Source organism: Gossypium arboreum, chromosome 9 (genome assembly GCF_025698485.1).
Source record: "Gossypium arboreum isolate Shixiya-1 chromosome 9, ASM2569848v2, whole genome shotgun sequence".
NCBI classification, from domain to species: domain Eukaryota; kingdom Viridiplantae; phylum Streptophyta; class Magnoliopsida; order Malvales; family Malvaceae; genus Gossypium; species Gossypium arboreum.
Genome location: NC_069078.1, coordinates 63,138,700 through 63,159,257, shown reverse-complemented (window position 1 = coordinate 63,159,257; position 20,558 = coordinate 63,138,700). Strand labels below are relative to the sequence as shown.

General features: G+C 33.7%; 1 non-coding gene across 1 annotated transcript; it reads left to right on the top strand.

Annotated features, from left to right (window-relative positions):
* Positions 1-11,542: 11,542 nt before the first annotated feature.
* Positions 11,543-11,651, top strand: LOC128281298 (small nucleolar RNA R71). The gene has a single exon (XR_008271511.1). It is a non-coding gene; the product is annotated as a small nucleolar RNA R71 (small nucleolar RNA).
* Positions 11,652-20,558: the final 8,907 nt, after the last annotated feature.

The window sequence follows — 20,558 nt, the reverse complement described above, 5'->3', positions numbered from 1 at the left end:
AACAAGTTATGCAATTCGTCACTAGTATTAAAATAAATTAAACAATTACATATTTAATCATTCTAATAGACTTGGCAACCATTCTAAGCTATCAAATACTTGTCACATATTTAATAAACTTGAACAATCGTAATTATAACAGAAGTTGCATGAATACCAAAGAACAAAGAAGAATTAAAGAGCAAATTAAGTCTCAGGAATTTATTAAATCAAATTTCGATCGACTAGGAAAGAGGGTTTAGAAACCTATAAAATAAAAATAAAAACAAAAACAAAATAAAATAAAATAAAAAAGAATGGCTAGGTCTGTGTCTTCCTCAATCTTAACCTAATAATGTCCAAAAATAATATAATGGAGAAAATACAAAAGTGTCCCTAATTAAATAATGCAGAACTTTTCAAAAATTCGGCAACTTGCGCGTCAAACTTGCAGGCCATTTTTGGATATTTTCCTGACATTTTTTTGGGCTTCATCTATTAAATAAATTTATTTACTCTTCGAATTGGTGAATTATGGGCCCAAAAAGGAAATTTGTAGCTCAAGCTATGGTTAAAATACTAAAATTGCAATATGTTGAAAGTGCAAACCGTAAAAACTTTTCAAAAATAAATTTTAAACTTATTTTTCTTCAACTATACCCTAAATCAATAATAAATAAAATACAAGTATAAATAATATAACTAAGAACATAAATAGCATAATTCAAGGGAGAAATATCACAAATAAATAGAGAAAGTACATATTTATCAAGCATATTAAAATCTTAAAACTATTAAATTTCTTCATCCAAACACGCTCTTAAACTCTTAAGATTAAATTAAAATATATTACATACTTAAACATACTTAAACTTAAGTGTGTTAAACTATCCAAAACAACAATTAAATGTGTAACGATTCAGAAGTTAGTGATGTCGAAAAGTGTGGTTGTAGAATTATATTAGAAGCGAATTAAATTTTGATTGAATAATTTTATCAAATTAGGGTTTAATTAGCGTAGAGAGACTAAAACATAAAAGTGTCGAAAATATAATTTATTAAGGAATCTTTAAATTAAACTTATGTAAGGACTTATAAAATAAACCTTTAAATTAAACTTATGTAAGGACTTATAAAATAAACATACCCTTAAAATTTTATAATGGCCGATTAGGAATTAAAAACATGTATGTTTTATGTTTTAAACATTAAATAATATGATAATAAAAATAAATTGGTAATAAAATAAAAGAAAAGAAACTTAGTGGAGGAAAAACATTTTCCTCAAAGAGTTCAACCGAAACAACTAGGGAGAAGACAAGCTTCACACAGCTAAGTTTTCCAAACTTTCAAGCACTAATTTGGTTAGTTTAATTTAGTCTCTTCTTCTTCTTCTTTTTTCTTTTTTTATAATTCTTCTGTTTTTGGAGTCCTGGAAGCTTAAGTTAGTCGACTCATATTATGTTTTTTGATATTGTTAAAGTTTAAGGATGTTATCATTGTTGAATAGTTAGAGTTTTAGTTAGAGTTTTAAGGAGTAATTTAATAGATGTTAAGTTTAGTTTTGAAAAAAGACTAAATTGTAAAGTCAATTGATGATTTTGTGCAATAGGAACTAAATTGCATAAATTTCAAATTTTGTTATAGAAATGTGAAATAGGAAGTTAAATTAGGCCTAGAGTGAAATCGACATAAAAATATGAGGCTAGATTTGAAAGTTATGTTAGTCCTAATTTTATGGACTAAATTGAATAAAATGTCAAAGTTGTATAAAATAGCAATTGAATGTAAAAATGGTTGCGTATTGATGATTTTATATTTTTGTTTTAATCCGTAGCTAACGTCAACCCGGATTCCTCGAAATACAAAGGAAAAGACAAAGTCATTGGCGAATAGCTTGAATTTACTGTTTATGTTTCTATAATTCAAACTACTTGTAAATTGTTGCATATTGACCTGTTGTTGCATTGTAAGAATTTAAGGTGAGACATTTTGATATGATGAGCTATCTTGTAATTGACTTGAGTTGAATATCGGTAGGGAGGACTAAATTGAAATTATGTGAAAATGTATATGATTATGTGAATGTGTAACTGAATGCATATAAAGCTGATTGATGTTTTCATGTATATGGATGAATGATTAAAATGATAAATAGATATATATGTGAAATGATATGTTGATTGATAATAAATTGTGCAATGAATACCCTATTAACTGTTCGGGTAGGGTCGAATATAGTTGGCATGCTATAGGATAAGAAGAGTTCAGAGATACTTCGACTACATGTTGATGAGGCACTAGGTGCCAATTTTCTTTGGTTATACTGATGAGACACTAAGTGTCAAACATATTGATAGCGCTGGGAGCAACTATTTGCTTTGGATATATCTAATGAGGCACTGGGTGCCAAACTGGTGTGTTAGTTGGATCTATGTATCCGTCTGAGTCTGAGTCGTGTTAATAAGGAAATAAATGATTAAAAAAATACTTAATGTTGAAATGGAAATGAATTAAGAAATAGAGTAATCAATTGTGAAATGGTTTGGAACATTGATAGAAATGTTCAATAGAAATTATGGATTTGGAAATTAAAATAGAATGTATCATCATATGAGTTGAGACATCAAATAATTTGTGAGGCAGATTTGTCATGTTTCATTATTGGTAGAATGTATTTGAAGTAAGCAATGAATATAAGAACTTGCACAATTGACATGTTAATTGCATAGCATCATCTAATTTTAACTTGAGCATTTTAAATGTATTATGTTTCGCTTTTATGTTCAAATTATAGAAATGCCACTAACTTATACTTAGTGTATGGTTTTATTTTTTGAGCGTAGGTTAGGTATCTAAAGATTTGACCATCGATTCAACATCTAGCAACAATCCCAAACTCAAATGTTGGTGATGTGTTCATTTTGATCTTGGCATGTGCCTAGGATGTCTTATGGTTATAATGCTCATTTTGGCATTTTGAGATTATGTATATATAAATGTTTATGTATATAGTGATAAAGGTCATATTGTTAATGTCTTGCTAAAGTAATTTGGTTTATGTGATTCATGGTCTAAAGGTTGATTTGATAATATGTTAGGTGATGTGGTGATTGGTATTTAGTTGAAAGTGATGAACGGTATGCTACTATTGATCTTGTATTGAATGGTAAGTTTTGGTGTATGATTTGTGATTGAAGTTGAGTGGTTCATTATGTATTAAAAAGAGTTTAATAGCATATGTTTGGTTGAACTTTTTGAGGTGCCTTGAAGGCATATTGGTATGGATAAATATGATAGATTAGTTAATACTGAATTGTGAATTGAGGTGCCAATTGTGGCATATTGGTTAGGCACTTAAGCTGGTTGTTTAAAATGATGCTTTTGAATTAGTTAAATATGGTTTAAAAGGATTGCTTGTTGCTTAAGTGAGCTAACATAGAAATCTTGCATTAAAAAGTAATTCCAGGTACACACAGCTTGAGACACAGTTGTGTTCCATACATAGGCATATGGCACAGTCGTGTGGTCTGTAAGTTTTTAAGTGATTTTAGTGCACACGGCCACAATCTGTTACACGGCAGTGTGACACATTTTTGAATATTAACACTTTTAACCTGCACGGCCTTGATGAGTGTGCACGATTGTTTGCACAACCGTGTGACTCTAATACTATACAATATCAGTCTGTTGCACGGCTTGCCTATACGATCGTGTGTCCCATCCCACATGGCCTTGTGACCCCTGTTTGCATATTTTTTCCTAACTTTTTGTTTAGTTTCAAAATGATCCTTGTTTACTACTAGGTTAGTTTTAAGCTTTCGTAAGCTCGATATTAACCCAAAATTGATTGAATCACATGTTAACTTGATTATTTATGAATTGCTTGATAATTAATTGATACTTTGAGTTATAATTTATATGTAATTGTTTGGTATTTGTTTCTAGCATCCTATTGCTCGAGATCGGCAACCAGATCGGGTAAGTGGTGTTACAATACGAAGGTGAAAGGAGGAGGAGACAAGGCCTATAGGTCGTTTTATTTAATTAATTATGCATTTTAGGCCAATTTTAAAATTAATTAAGGAAATAGGCCAATTTTAGGAGAGAAACGAAAAGCATGTCTAGCTGGGTGCGCTTTCCATTCCTCTTTCGAGGGTTAGGGCTTTAGGATATTTTGAAAGTGTTTAGGGTTTTTGACTGAAATGATAGAAATTCTTAGGTATTTTTGAGGGGCCGATGATGTGATAATGCGCCTCAATGCACATATATTTCATATGTCATGACAAGATAGGACCATGACCTTAGAAACCTATCATAGGGAAATCTGGTTTTGGGATAATAATGCTTGATACGATCAGGGGTTGAAGTCAAGATGAAAGTCTCAGCTGGTGGCTGTGATATGACTAAGAGTTTGAGTATAATTGGGGAGCTAGGTGACAGTCGTTATGCAGTTAGTAGTTCAAGTTTTTTGGATACTCGCAAACAATGGCCTATACATACCATACATAAGATTGATGCCATAATAATAAGGAAAAACTCTAGGGACTCCAGGTGTAATCAACATAACTTTTTTCTCTATTTCCAAGCAGCTAGTATCTTTAACCTTTCATTCTTGTTCGAAGGTTAACACCAAGGTGGACACAAGAAGGCTCTCAAGAGGAGAGCGAATGTTCTGGCACAATAAAGCTCAAACTTGGGTCGTCGCGACAGCAGTTGTAGTTATTAATGGGTTGTGTAATAATGACAACTATTGCCACTCCGAAAGGAGCCTCACCTTTACTATACCGCAACAATCGCTCCCCCCAAGAGTCCTTCTGTGTCTACGACGATGCTGGCCTTTGAATTAAACGGAAGGTTAAAGGTATTGGTTTCCTAGAAATGGAGAAAAAATTTACACCGATTATAGCTAAAAGCCCTAGAGTTTTTCCGTATGAATATGCCCTCAAACTTTTGTATGCTAACTATAGGGCATCATTTTTGAGTCTTGGAAAAAATTAAGCTCATGGCTGCGTAACAACCATTAACTAGCTCCCCTATTATACCCCGATCCATTACCACATAACGGTCGTCAATTGAAACCTCTACATCGACTTCCACCATTGATCATAGAAAGAAAAATCACCCCATAACTGACTTCTCTATGATAGGTTTCGGACGCAATGATCCCTTCTCGGCATCATATATGAAATGTGTGCAGCTCAAAGTGATATCGCACCACCAATGACTCAATAATACCTCCAATGTAAACTAAATATTTTCAGCGACTGAAATTTTTAAGACTGATAAATAGTTTATAGTAGAGAAATAGAAAGGAGTGGAGAGAAATTATATGAGTGAGAGATGATGAAGGTTGGAATGTTAGAGCCATTTTATAGTCGCATGGAAGGATATGTTTGCAAAGGAAAACTTTCAAAGGACGCTAGAACATATTCTAAACATGTTGAAGTGTTTAAAGCATCCAAATTATTCAAAGCATCAGGCTCTTCTGCCTCGAGGAATAATAAATTTGTGAGAGAAAGCTTGCCCAATTGAGGGGGTTTTCCTGCCATGTCAAATCCCCCTAACTAGGTGAGCTTTCTCTAACAAATTTACTATTCCCTGGGCAGAAAGTACTTTTCAAATGACTATTGCACACGTTATGCAGCACAGAATCTCAATGAAATTGTATGATTTCTGAATGCGTGATGAAAATTATTTGCACCATACACTATGCAATGAATATGCATATTCATAAAAAAAATTCATAGCACGAATTCTCTTTCTCCCTATATAATTCTCTTATAAAATGGGCGTAATTTTCATAACATAGATACACATCAAGTTAATATGAAACAGAATAACCTTGCATCACGGGTGAGAGTTGTGTATACTCCTTTAGACAACTTTCTGCTTATCTTTTTGCGTTTATTCATCCAAACCATAACCAATATTGAAATGAGTCGACAAGTGAAACTCGTTATATACTAGGCAGTCAAATCTGTAATATAGAGTTTTAGGTGGTGTTTGTTGAGCGAAGTCCGCAAAATTTATGTTCAATAGTACCATTCAAATACGTGAGCTACGAACTAGAAGCAGAAGGAAAGTTGGAGGATCGAGCCAGGGAAGAATTATAAGGTTGCAATACATATATCTTGCATCTGTTGACCCCTATAAATATGAGCTATTTAATGTGATTAGCGAGACACATCTCGAGACGGTCATATCATTGCACATTTTAAGAAAAAATGATGTTATTGAGTTATATGTCAAGTTCACCTATGCTAATAAACCTGGCCTATCTACTACCATCACAGTAAATACGGGTATCAAAGCTGAAGTAGAAACTCCTACTACACAATTTTACGGTGGGTTTCCTGGCCTCCTTCAAAGCGGCTACTACAATGTTCTCAGAACATTTATGGGTAGACACTCATCGATTTTCAGCATCGATCTAAACTTCAAGGGTCAGTACCAGTCAGGGCATCAACATAACCTAAATCTAGACACTCAGGCTCGATATTCAATTAGTGCATTTGATTTCAACTTTGGCATTGGGTCGATATTATGGTGAAAAATAAGTTATACTTAGGGATCATCGACGTACACCGGTCAACCCATTGATTATTCTGGCGAACACATGGATTTCAAGAAAACCAATAACCTATTCCTTTCGATAGGGGCCGGCGAGGGTACGTCCAACACTGTGTTCAAAGATGACAATGAAGGTGCAGATGAGGAAGAGGATGTAAATGAGGAAAAAGGGACGCAGACACAAATGAGGGGGAGGAGTCAGAACTTGAGCCAATCCGGCAATGCGGTCCAGATGTTCAGAAGTGACACTATTTTCTGAACCAGATTCGGTTACAATAGAGCTGAAACCTTGTGAGTCTGATAATGATGCCTCAGACAATGCTCCAGACCCAGATGTGTGATTTAAGGTGTATGAACCTCTGGCCTACATGAAAAACGTCGACCTATCGATCAAGAGTGGTTTAGAGTTTTCACGGCTTCCGTACAAAACAACTGGTCATGCAAGCACAGATCGTGATGTAGGAATACTAGAAGTTGGAATGGAATACCCCAACAAGGATTGTTTTTTTGCTGCAGTAAAGCGGTACAACATCAAGAATGGCATGAACTACTATGTCACAAAGTTTCGCTCCGAGAAATTCGAAGGAAAGTACGCAATGAAGGACGAAAGGTGTAAGTGGAAAATTATAACATCTTACTAGAAGAAAATAGGGTTGTGGATGATAAAAAAGTATCCCGGTCCCTATACATATGTTGTGATAGGTGCAAGTTAGGACTACCCGAGGCTAGACTCGGACATGATTACTGACATTATTTTATTGGTGGTGAAGGCTAGTCCCTAGATTGAAATACCAATACTGATTGCAGACATACGTAGCTAGTACTAGTACACTTCAATGTACTACAAAGTGTGGGTTGCAAAACAGAAGGCTATAGAGAAGTTTTATCACGGGTGGGAGAGTTCGTAAAACTATATGACAATGGTGTCAGGTATTGGATCGATACGTACTATGTTTCGTAACTGACCTTAAAACGCTCCCAGGGTACTGCAGCGATTAGTTGGTCCTAAGGAAAAGAGTATTTCATTGGTTCTTTTGGTCCTTTGAGTAATGTAGAAATGCATTTCAACACTACAATCCTATGGTCCAAATTGACAACACCTGGCTGTACGAAAGGTATTAGCAGCATCTGATGCTTTCTGTTGCTCAAGATGGTAATCGAAAGATTCTACCTATAGCATTTGCAATAACTCTTGGAGAAACGGCAAATGACTGCGATTTTTTCTTGAACCTATTACGCAACCTAGTTTGCTCATAACCCGACATATGTGTTATTTCAGATGAGGGACCCGAAATACTCTTGGTGATTGATCATCACGGATCCCTCTTAGATTGCACTCATCATCGGTACTATATATGACATATGGGATCCAACTATTACCAAAAATATCTTTTGGCGATTGAGTGAGATCTAATGCTCGACATGGGTTTGTAGTTCCAACTATGTATTCACTATACATCAAATTTTCAATACAGGGTTACTTCATTGCACTAATTGGTACCTATTTATTGACAGGTTACGAGCTCTTCTAACATGTTTTCCATCAAAAAGTTGAACAACTTGAGCACCATTAATGCCTACGGTCCTGTGTATGTTTTGAATATACTGTTCAAACACTAGACAAGTCGTACGACAGGGATCTATGATACGAGCACATGGCGTCAAACTTGGTCGATTGTATCAATTCGATACTGAAGGGAATGCGTCATTTTCTAGTAACATCAATTGTCAAAGAGACATTCTTTTGATTGGCCGCCTTGTTTCCTAAGATGGAGTCGATGTATGTTGGAAAGATAAAGAGATGCAATACATCTATGATAACGTGATGCAAGAGATTCAGCGGAATACAACGAGAGCAAACATGATATATGTAGTGTGCCACTTATGTCGGAACCTCAATTTTTGAGTCACGGAGCATGATAGGCCCGACCAGGAAATGTCAGGTGCATTCTATCGTATAAATCTAACGAAAGGGACCTGCGATTATGGGAGATTCCAAATACTTCAGTTCTCATATGCACATGCAATTACCGCATTTGAGAATATACAAATTGAGTATGCGCCTTACATCAACAATGTCTACTGACTATAACACATTCATAGTGTCCGGAATCCTAAATTTTCAGCCATCCTAGATGAGAGTATATGGTCATCCGTGTCCAGTGCACTATTTGGGTTGGTTCCAAACAAATACTTACATCGCATCTCGAAAAGTCGCCCAAATTCCACCCGAATAAGGAACAATATAGATATTCGAGAGAAAGACAGTCAACAAAAATTATGCGAGTATTATAGAAACCCAAGGCATACGAAGCAACATGGTCCCTATACAAGGGTACGTTGGGGCCTCAACATGCCATACTAACATTGTATGTTGTATTCTGTATAAACTATAAAGTTTGGTGTTCTGTATTGCGATTGGTTATAAGGATATACAATTTATTTAGTTGTAAAATGTCATTCACATCAAATATATGATCTACCTACTTCTTTTTATTCAACATTTTGCATGTTTATTTTTCTTTTCCTTCTTATTTAAAACACAAGCTAAATCCAAATCAAATTTCATATTCAAAATAATACGTCGATAACAAAATCTGACATTTTTTATTTATTGTTAACTTACGCATAACTCATGATAGATAGTAATAAAGACAAATGTTTTTTTTTTAATGAATAACCTCTATTTTTATTTATTTATGACATATTTGTATTTACATCACAATAATTGTAAGAAAAAATAAACTCAATCGTGTCGTTGGGGAGAATGTGTGCCACAAGGCAGTGGACGATGGTCGTGTAGATGATAATGACGAGGAGGTTGTCCTCGCCTTCCATTGTGTATTCGCCACTTCTACGTCCGATGGTTGCAACGATGAGCCACCCTCGTAAAAAAAGTGATACGTGTGGTGTTTGGGTCACTATAGGCATGTAACTATAAGGTGCCCCAAATCTCTGGTACGTTAGAAAGGTACCAGGCATCGACATCGTCATCGACTGCTGTACTGTAGTCTGCATCAGTACCATTATTAGTAGCGGAGTTCAGCATCTGTCCCTGCACGGGGTTCAACATCGACATCTATTTGGGGGTATAGTATGCGGGGGACGTCGGTGGTATGAAATATATACATGCAGAAATAGAAGAATCGGCCCTGTGTGATGGTCTGTAGTGTAGTGGTGCTTGTGAAAAAACATAGAGTTAGATAAATGAACAGGAATAACTAGACTGAGATGACCCGGATATTGAGTAGCCATAGGCAACGCATCTTCTACTGGAACAGATGATGAACCTGTCGTGCAACTGCGTCCCTTCCTACGCTGCTATGGCAATCAACGTCACCTATTCGGTCAAATTTTCAAACTTCTCACCTCTAGTGTTAGCAGATATGGCTTGCCGATGGCTCTGAACCATGTTAAGTAATCATTAACTGCCACTGTGTCCGCTAAGAAAAATGGCTCCCGAACAAGTAAAGATTGCATCCTATAATCTCATGCCTCGATATGCTCCTCGTGCTATACCACCCAATCGTTGTTGTCCTTCCCCCGCATAACTACCTTGTGCAACTCTTTCAGGTCTCACAGTGGCGGCGGAATTCATTACCTTCACCCGAATTGCTGCAACACCCAGTCCGATTTGTGCATTTCCACCATTGCGTACATTACCAACGGCACCTTTGTGTCTCACATTATTGTTGATTTTCCAACACTTCCAACGGGATGCAAGATATTACATCAATGTCAACATCCATTAAAATTGAAAAGTAAAATTGTAAATATCGTTATGTATGATTTTTTTTTACGAATCATTACGTAATTAATATTGGCTCAAAAGAATAAGTAACTAACTTCGACTTCCAAGTGTTCATCTAACAATAACCTAATATCTTCTAACTCCTCGGGCAATCCCACATAGCTCGACCCATGGTTCCACCTGTAAAAGCTATATGTTAGTCGAAACATATAATAAAAACATTGCTGTTAGAAGCTCCTTTAAAAATTTTACATATGTAGGCATCTGCGAGATAGTTTTAACAAAGGGTAAATTAATATGTAATTGTTTAAAAAGTTCAAGAAATTTACCGAATTGTGCATCCATACGGTCTTTCTTCAACTTTACTGGATATGGAATTGGTGGTTTATATTCCCTCAACACCGTTTTTTTCATTGTTTTTGGGTTTTTCCTCCTCATCTTCTTTTCAGTCATATTCTAGTGGCAACTTCTTTTCAAATTCAGCTAACACTTTCCCAATCCTTAATGTAATTGCTTTCACATGCTCTTTTGGATTGGGTTTGGTATTGCTAGGTAGGCTCTCTAGTGGTCTCTCTGAAATCATCTTAACCAGTTGCCCAATTTGATTCTCGAGCCCTTGAATTGATGCTTGTTGATTTTTAAGTGCAGTTTCAGTGTTCTGAAAATGAGTTTTCGTTACTGAAATAAACTTTGTCATCATCTTCTCAAAGTTCGGCTTTTTCTCTTGCTGATAAGGTTGTTGTGGAAAGCTTGGGGAAGGTGGTGGTCTTTGATTTCCTTGGCCTCCCCATGAGAAATTTAGGTGGTTCCTCCAACCTGCATTGTAAGTGTTACTATAAGGATTATTATGAGGCCGAGGATTATTATCCATATAGTTCATTTGCTCGTTCTTCATGTTAAGGCCGTAGGATGGATAGTCTAAATTGCTCGTTCCACCCCCACTTGCATCGCACTGCATTACTGGATGAACCTGTGAAGAACCAAGTAACCCATCAATTTTTTTATTCAAAAGTTCTACCTAATTGGAAAGCATAACAATCGAATCAACGTTAAAAACGCCAGCCGCTTTCATCGGCTTTGTCCTCATGACTTGCCACTTTCAGTGACATCTTTTCTATAAACTCATAAGCCTCTTCAGGTGTCTTATTGTTAATAGTCCCACCAGCAGCTATGTCAATCATCTGTCTAGTCGAGGGATTCAAACCATTGTAGAAAGTTTAAACTTATAGCCAAAGGGGTAACCTATGGTAAGGGCACCTTCTCAATAGATCCTTGTATCTCTCCCATGTATCATAGAGTGTTTCTAAATCCATCTGCACAAAAGAAAAAAAATACCATTCCTTAATTTAGCCGTTTTAGCCGGCGGAAAATATTTAAGTAAAAAATTTTCGATCATTTGTTCCCAAGTGGTGATTGATCCTCGCGGAAACAAGTTCAACCACTGTTTAGCCTTATTCCTAAATGAGAATGGGAACAGCCGAAGACGAATGGCATCGTCAGAAACGTCATTAATCTTAAAGATGTCACAGTATTCCAGAAAATTTGCTAAATGAGTGTTTGGATCCTCGTTCTGCAAACCATCAAACTGAACAAACTGTTGTATCATTTAAATCGTGTTAGGTTTCAGTTTTAAATTATTTACAGCAACAGCAGGCCTAACTATACTCGATTCAGTTCATGTTAAGGTAGGTTTAGCATAATCATACATAGTACGAGGAGCGGGATTTTGATCTACTAGATTTGTAACAACCACAAGCGGTAACGGATTATTCTGATTATCAGCCATTTCCTCAGTTGTGGTATGAATATTTTCCTCTTGCCCTTCCTCTATGTATTGTAGGCTTCACCTTATTTCTCTTCGGTTTCTGCGAGCTGTGCTTTCGATTTTGCTATCAAAAAGTAAAGGTCCTAACGAGTTTATTCTAGTCATAAACTATAAAAACTTGTCAGAAATAAATAAAAGAAAAATTAGTAATTAAGAAAAAATTAAATAAAATTAAATTGCAATAATAAAAAATAAAGAATGGCTAAAGTAATAAAAATTAAAAGTTCCTAATATCTTAGTCCCCGGCAACGGAGCCAAAAACTTAATGGTCGCTAAACTAACTAAAAATTTGACTAAGGCAAGCGCACCTACCGAACAGTAGTATAGTTATGGTGAGACCGGAATTATCGTATCCACAAGGACTAAAAGTACTAGTAATTACTATCTTTTTATTATCTAGCCTAAGAATTAAAGAATGTTTTTTAAACTAAAACTAATTATCTAATTAACTAATATTACGACAGAGATTAAAGTTGGAAAATACTTTTTTGAAAACCGATGGAGAAGACAATACCCAAGGAAGAATCCACCTAGACTTCACTTATTACCTTTGAGTTAGACGATTTATTCACTTGTCTTAATCTGTAGAAATCCTTGATTTATGTTAATATCTCTCTCGAGACTAAAAACAACTGACTCTAGGTTGATTAATTGAAATCTCTTTCTAATTAAAACCCCTGTTGTTGCATTAACTCGATCTATGGATTCCCTTATTAGATTTGACTCTAATCCAGCAATTTTATATCATCCTATCTCTAGGATTGTATGTAACTCTGCTTAATTATGAATGATCTACTCTTGAACAGTGACTTTTGCTCCACTGAATAAGCACATCACAAACATGAATTAATATCCTGGAATATTAAAGCAAGGGTTAAATTCACAATTAAAAATAAGAACAAGTATTTATCATATAACTCAAATAATAATAAGATTCGTTGATAAGCCGTAATTTATACATATTTTTACATGTTTAACGCATTTTATGGATGATTTCCCATTAGAATTGGTGAATTTGACGCTTCTAATGCTTTAATTTCATGTTTTATACTTAGGAGAGCATAGGAGAGCGAAAGGAACGAGAAACAAGACAAAAATAGAGAAAAATTGGCCAAAGTACGAATTCAACATGGCCTGGACCTCCTCACACTGGCAAACCACACGGCCGTGTCAATTTGGTAGATTCGAAGCACGACTCACACGGACGTGTCCTTACCGAGCCCAAGTTGAGTCCAATTCAGAAAAGGCTAATTTTGAGGGTTTCTAGTCATTCTAAAGCCTATAAATACACCCTAGAGGAGGAAACTAAGAGGAGGCACAGGGAGGAAGGAAGGAATTACTCAAAGGAAGCTGATTGATCCATCTCAGAAGCCAGATTCATCATCAAGACTGAAGATTTCCCTTCAATTTCCCTTCAGGAGTTTTAGGTTTTCTTTATGTTTTGTACTCATTATTCTTCTGAGGTGTTTTCCTTTTTAGTTATGAACTAAATCCCCTAAATACCTAAGGGGGATGAAACCTAAGACGAATCTTGTTATTAATTTCTGAATTGTATGATAAATATTTAACTTGTTCTTAATTATGTGTTCTTAATTCTTGTTTCAATATCCCAGGATATTGATTCAAGATAAGCTCTTATTCAGAGGAGGAATAGACCCTGTCTAAGAGTACATTTGTCATAATTAAGCGGAGTTGATTGCGCACCTAGAGATAGGGTGACAAGGTTTTGTCGGATTAGGGTGAAATCTAATAAGGGGATCCATAGATCGAGTTAATGCAACCTTAGGGTGTTAATTAAAGAAAAGTCTCAATTATTCAATTTAGGGATTAGGTGTTATTAGTCTTGAATAGGGATAATAACATAACTTAGGGATCTCTACGGAACAAGTTAAATGAAAAAATCGTCTAATTCGAAGTTAGAATAATAAGTGAAGTCTAGGTGGATTTTTCCTTAGGTATTTTCTGTAACACCCCCTACCCGTATCCATTGCCGGAATAGGGTACGAGGCATTACCGGAGTTTACTGAACATTTTCAGATAATTCTTAGTCATTTATTATTCATATTTTAGAAATAATCATAACGTCTCTCTATTGGGCCCTCGAAGCCCAAACATACATTAGAAACCAACAGGAATTAAATCGGGATTATAAAAAAAAAATTTGCAAAATCTTAAATTTTATTTTCATCTAAGTACTTACTATTTCAATGCTCCTTATAATTAAACATGTTACCGTTCAATCAATAGTTTGGCACTTGTCTAAGCGTCAAACAACATCATTGTTAGTATACTTGCACACATTTCATCTAAATTCAACATTGACATACTTATTTTCTCTACATATCGCACTTGAGTTTAATAATAGTCTCAACTTACATAATTTCTTTGTATCAACATATCAAAGATAATCATATATGTACATGTCATGAAACATATCATGCTCTTACCGTTTCTTCATAAGCATATATCATTCATTTTATTATATCAATATTTCATGCCCATCATTTCCATATATTTTATGTATATTTATTAGGTAATAGTTTATATCAAACTTGACATAAATTATATTCCATGTACTTATACTTATTTCGTTTCTTTATCTTCATAATTATTTCATACAACTATTTTGTACATATATTTCCATATGACCAGTTCTTGTAAACATTTCACACAACCATTTCATATAACCATTCGTCATCTGATAAGTATTACCTGAATATCAATTGTTCAATAGATGTCATAGCGTCTCCCATCCACGGTCTTATTTATCTTTGACATCATGCCATAGTGTCTTTCAACTATGGTCTTACTCATTCATTTTTTGTCATGTTGCCATGGTATCTTTCAACTATGGTCTTATTCTTTTCATGTCACGTTGCCATGGTATCTTTCAACCATGGTTTTATTCATTTCATATCACGTTGCCATGGTATCTTTCAACCATGGTCTTACACATTTCATATCAGGTTGCCATGGTATCTTTTAACCATGGTCATACACAGTTTCAATCATATAACATTGTTTAAGCTTCAAAAATTCTTCACATCCCTGATCAAGAAATCCCTGACCGAAGTATATATATTTCTGTCAGAACCCTTTTCAAAAAGTTTCCAAATAACCCTTTCTTAATCACAACATAGATCAACATTTTCTACCACTAGTAAGCTGAATCCTTTAATAAAAATATTATACCTTTTTAACATCTAATCAGTGTACAGAACAATTCATTTATAATCCTGATAACATTCTCTAACCAGATTCCAATTCTTCCAAGATCATTTCCAATTAAAATTCTCAATTCTTCCACACTATGTTCACAAAGTTTTAATAGCAGATGACTTACCCGTTCGGTCAATCCTTGTACCTTAAAGCACTTCGGGAACCAATTGAGAAACAGGAGGGGTAGATATCGTAGCAAACACAGTTTCTTTTTACTCACTAAAATGCATCAGTCATAATGCTAAATAATTATATATCATCTTTTCTCTATCATTTCATCAGTCAACATTTAGCAATTAATCACTTATTAAGTTAACACTTAATATTACCAATTTAGTTTCCTTTTTAACTCACGAGACTACTCGTCTCCAGTATACATTTTGTAATTAATACCATTGATATGTTCATCTAACATTTTCAACTATAAAACAGTACCAAATAAATATATCAGCATCCGATCCCAACTCAATTTCGACTTAATTATGGCATGTACCTCTAGACTCCTTTTAGTACTCGACTTAATCCTAGAATCGGCTAAACCCGGTTAGCTCTGATACCACTAAATTTAAATCCCCTACCCGTATCCATTGCCGGAATAGGGTACGAGGCATTGCTGGAGTTTACTAAACATTTTCAGATAATTCTTAGTCATTTATTATTCATATTTTAGAAATAATCATAACGTCTCTCTATGGGGCCCTCGAAGCCCCAAACATACATTAGAAACCAACAGGAATTAAATCGGGATTATAAAAAAAAATTTGCAAAATCTTAAATTTTATTTTCATCTAAGTACTTACTATTTCAATGCTCCTTATAATTAAACATGTTACCGTTCAATCAATAGTTTGGCACTTGTCTAAGCGTCAAACAACATCATTGTTAGTATACTTGCACACATTTCATCTAAATTCAACATTGATATACTTATTTTCTCTACATATCGCACTTGAGTTTAATAATAGTCTCAACTTACATAATTTCCTTGTATCAACATATCAAAGATGATATGTACATGTCATGAAACATATCATGCTCTTACCGTTTCTTCATAAGCATATATCATTCATTTCATTATATCAATATTTCATGCCCATCATTTCCATATATTTTATGTATATTTATTCGATAATAGTTTATATCAAACTTGACATAAATTATATTCCATGTACTTATACTTATTTCATTTATTTATCTTCATAATTATTTCATACAACTATTTTGTACATATATTTCCATATGACCAGTTCTTATAAACATTTCACACAACCATTTCATATAACCATTCGTCATCTGATAAGTATTACCTGAATATCAATTGTTCAATAGATGTCATAGCGTCTCCCATCCACGGTCTTATTTATTTTTAACATGATGCCATAGTGTCTTTCAACTATGGTCTTACTCATTCATTTTCTGTCATGTTGCCATGGTATCTTTCAACCATGGTCTTATTCTTTTCATGTCACGTTGCCATGGTATCTTTCAACCATGGTCTTATTCATTTCATATCACGTTGCCATGGTATCTTTCAACTATGGTCTTACACATTTCATATCAGAGAGCACACTCCCGCAAACCTCATCCTTACAGTGGGATTACCAGTCCAGGCTAAATCCCTTGTAATATAAACTCATAGAGTATTGTCGGGAATACCAGTCCAGGCTAAATCCTCTGCAATGACAATTACTCTAATGAGCTTGGATCTGAATTACCAATCTAGGCTAAATTCAGACCCTAATTCGGATTACAGGTCCGGGCTAAATCCATTTTACACATATTCTTCGGGAGGGCTACATCAGGATAGGATCACCCGTCCGGGCTAGATCCTTTTTACCGTCAATTCCTTTTCAGAGATCCATCGAAATTTCCTTTCATTCAACCGGGATTTCTTTCTCTTTTATCAAATATGTCAATGTTTCATAAAATTTCATATAATGAACATTCAAATCATATTCATATCAAAAACATGCATTTCAAGCATTTAAGAATATAATTCAAGTTACATGAACTTACCTCATTGCTTGTTTGTGTTTATAATTTTTTTAATTCGATATCTTTTATTTTCCACGATCAAGTCTCATATTTGAGTCGTCCAGATCTTTATAAATAAATTTGATCATCATTTTCATTCATTTCATATTCTAATGCATTTAATTAATGCTCTAGGAAAAATTACCATTTTGCCCCTAAACTTTTAATTAATGACGATTTCATCCTTAGGGTCAGGAAAATAAAATTCTTGAAATTTAATCCTTATTTCTAGATATTATTCTCATACATATTGATAGCAAACCATGAATTCTATAAAATATCAGAATTTTCCATAATTTTAACACTTTTTAATTTAATCCCTAAAACATGTTTTCCCCCGATCTTGAACTAAATTAATAATTTCATTCAATTTTGTAATTTAAATAATAAAATAATAATCCATTTCATGCAATTTGGTCATTTTTGACATTTTTACAAAATTAACCATAAAGTTTTACTTTTATTCAATTTAGTCCCTGAGCCTAAAACATGCAAATTAGCCATGCTAGATGAATATTCATACATATTTTTCCTCCACCTCCTCTCCATTCCACATCCTTAGTGTATATAACACACTTGTAAGTAACATTATCTATAATTTTTATTATTTACTTTTATGAATATTCAAGCTGTCCATCTATGTCATAGTCACTAAATTATTTATAAATCGAGCTACGGAACTCCAAATTAAGATCCGTTAATTTTCCCTGAAACTAGACTCATATATATTATGACCATAAAATTTTCAGAATTTTTAGTTTAGCCATTAGGTACAGTTTATTCTTTAAATTCACCCCTATTCTGCTGTCTAACAGTTCCGACCCTTCTTCACTAAAAATTAATTATCTCACAGTACAGAACTCAGATAATATTCTCGTTGATTTATACTGAAAATAGACTCATTATGAATTCTAAACATATAACTTTAAGCCTCTAATTATTTTTGTTAAATTTTTGGTGATTTTCCAAAGTCAGAACAGGGGAACCCAAATTCATTCTGACCTTGTCTCACAACATTATATCTTATAATTTACAATTCAATTGCTTAAATTGTTTCTTATATAAGAAATTAGACTCAATAAGATTTAATTCTATATTTTATTCATCCTCTAATTCAATTTATACAATTTTTTGTGATTTTTCAAACTTAAACTACTGCTGCTGTCTCAAACAGTCTTAATGCAAAATATTGATTTTCTACTTTAATTTCAATTTAATCCTAACTAAATTCACTTACTTTTTTATCTTAATTCATACTTTATTTCTACTCAATTTTAACCAAACTTAGACATAATTATCTATTTTTCATCATAAAACCATAATTTCTAAATTCTTTCAATTTAGTCCTTAAAGCATAAAACTTATGAATCACTTTACAATTCAATCCTTATTTCATTTCTAACTTGAATTTCTATCAATTTAGCCCTTAATTCATCTTTTTGTTCAACTTAATCAACACATAAAAATTCATTAACTCCCTAACTTACCTAGTAAAGCTTAAGGCTTCAAAAACCTCAATTTTCCTTTTATTTTTCTTTCCCTCCTTTCTTTCCCCTGTTTCGTCTCATTCTCTATTTCCTCTTTTCTTCTTTTTTTTTTTTTGTTTTACTTTATATATATATAATATATAATAACAATAATAATAATAATAATGACTTTATTAAATATCTACTTAATATCAAATATTTATTTTACACTTGGGCACACATATATTATTACATTTGTATTTCATCCCCACCATACACTTGTTATTTTACATTTATTTATCATATAAATATATTATTATATAATTATTTATTTAATAAATATCTTTCACTAAATAATAAATATCCGTTTAATATCAAATACATATATTACAAATGTATGTATTTTTTATTAATACATTTGTACCAAATCATTACCATACACTTGTCTTTATTTAATCTATTCATCATATAATATCAATTTAATAATAATAAATACATTAATTATTTACTTAAATAATAAGTAAATACATACATGTATTACAAATGTATGTATAATACTTATTACACATGTATTTTATTTTTGCCATAACTCCTTTGGCTTATTTACTTATTTAGTCCTTTCAATTTCTTTATCTTATAATTAAACTTTCACACTTCATTCAATTTAATCCTTTTATCTAATTATCCTTTATTTAAGCTAATTTACTTCATTAAACTTTAATTAATCACTCTCTTAACTTCGTAAATATTTTTAATAAATATTTACAAATCTATTTTCAGAAACGGAGACCCGAAAATGCACTTTTTTGATAACTGTAAAAATTCGAGTCATTACATTTTCTTAATTCAATCGTTTTCCAAAAGTAATCCCCCAATTCTACTTTCTATGAATTCTTAGATTAGTTAATTAGTTAGTGAAAACAAAACCCCCTTATTCTTAGGCTAGATAATAAAAAGGCAGTCATTACTAGTACTTTTAGCTCATTTGGGTTCGACAATCCGGTCTTGCTAAAACTATACTACTGTTCGATAGGTACACTTGCCTACATCGCGCTAATAGTTAGTTTCAAGAACGATTAATTATAAATATTTAAAATCTATCACGAAATCACGCGATCATCTGTCTTAGGTTTTATCTCCCTTAGGTATTTAGGAAGTTTAGTTCATAATAATAATGGAAAACATCTCAAAGTTTGGAAAACAATTAAGCATAAACAAACCCAAAGAACTTCTTGGAAATTGAATGGAAATCTTTAGTCTTGATGTAGATCCTGCCTTTGAGGTGATTTTGATGGATGTCCTTGAGTATTTTCTGCCTTCAACTCTGCGTGTCCCTTTAATCCTCTTCTAAGGTCTTTAAATAGACTTTGGAATGCCCAAATTCGCCCAAAATAAGCCTTTTCCGAATAAAATTAACTTAGGCTCGACAGGGACACGGCCGTGTGCCACGTCCGTGTGAAGGGGCTCAGGTCGTGTACAATTCTGACTTGGATTAATGTCGACACGGCCATGACACACGGGCGTGTGGTCTACCCGTGTGTCACACACGGGCGTGTGGCTCACCCGTGTAGAAGTGCCTAGGCCGTGTACTAAGCTGAATTAGGCCCATTTTGTCTGTTTTTGGCCCGTTTCTTGCTCTTTTCGCCTTCCTATGCTCACCTAAGTATAAAACATGAATTTAAAGGATTAGGAGCATCGAATTCAATAAAAC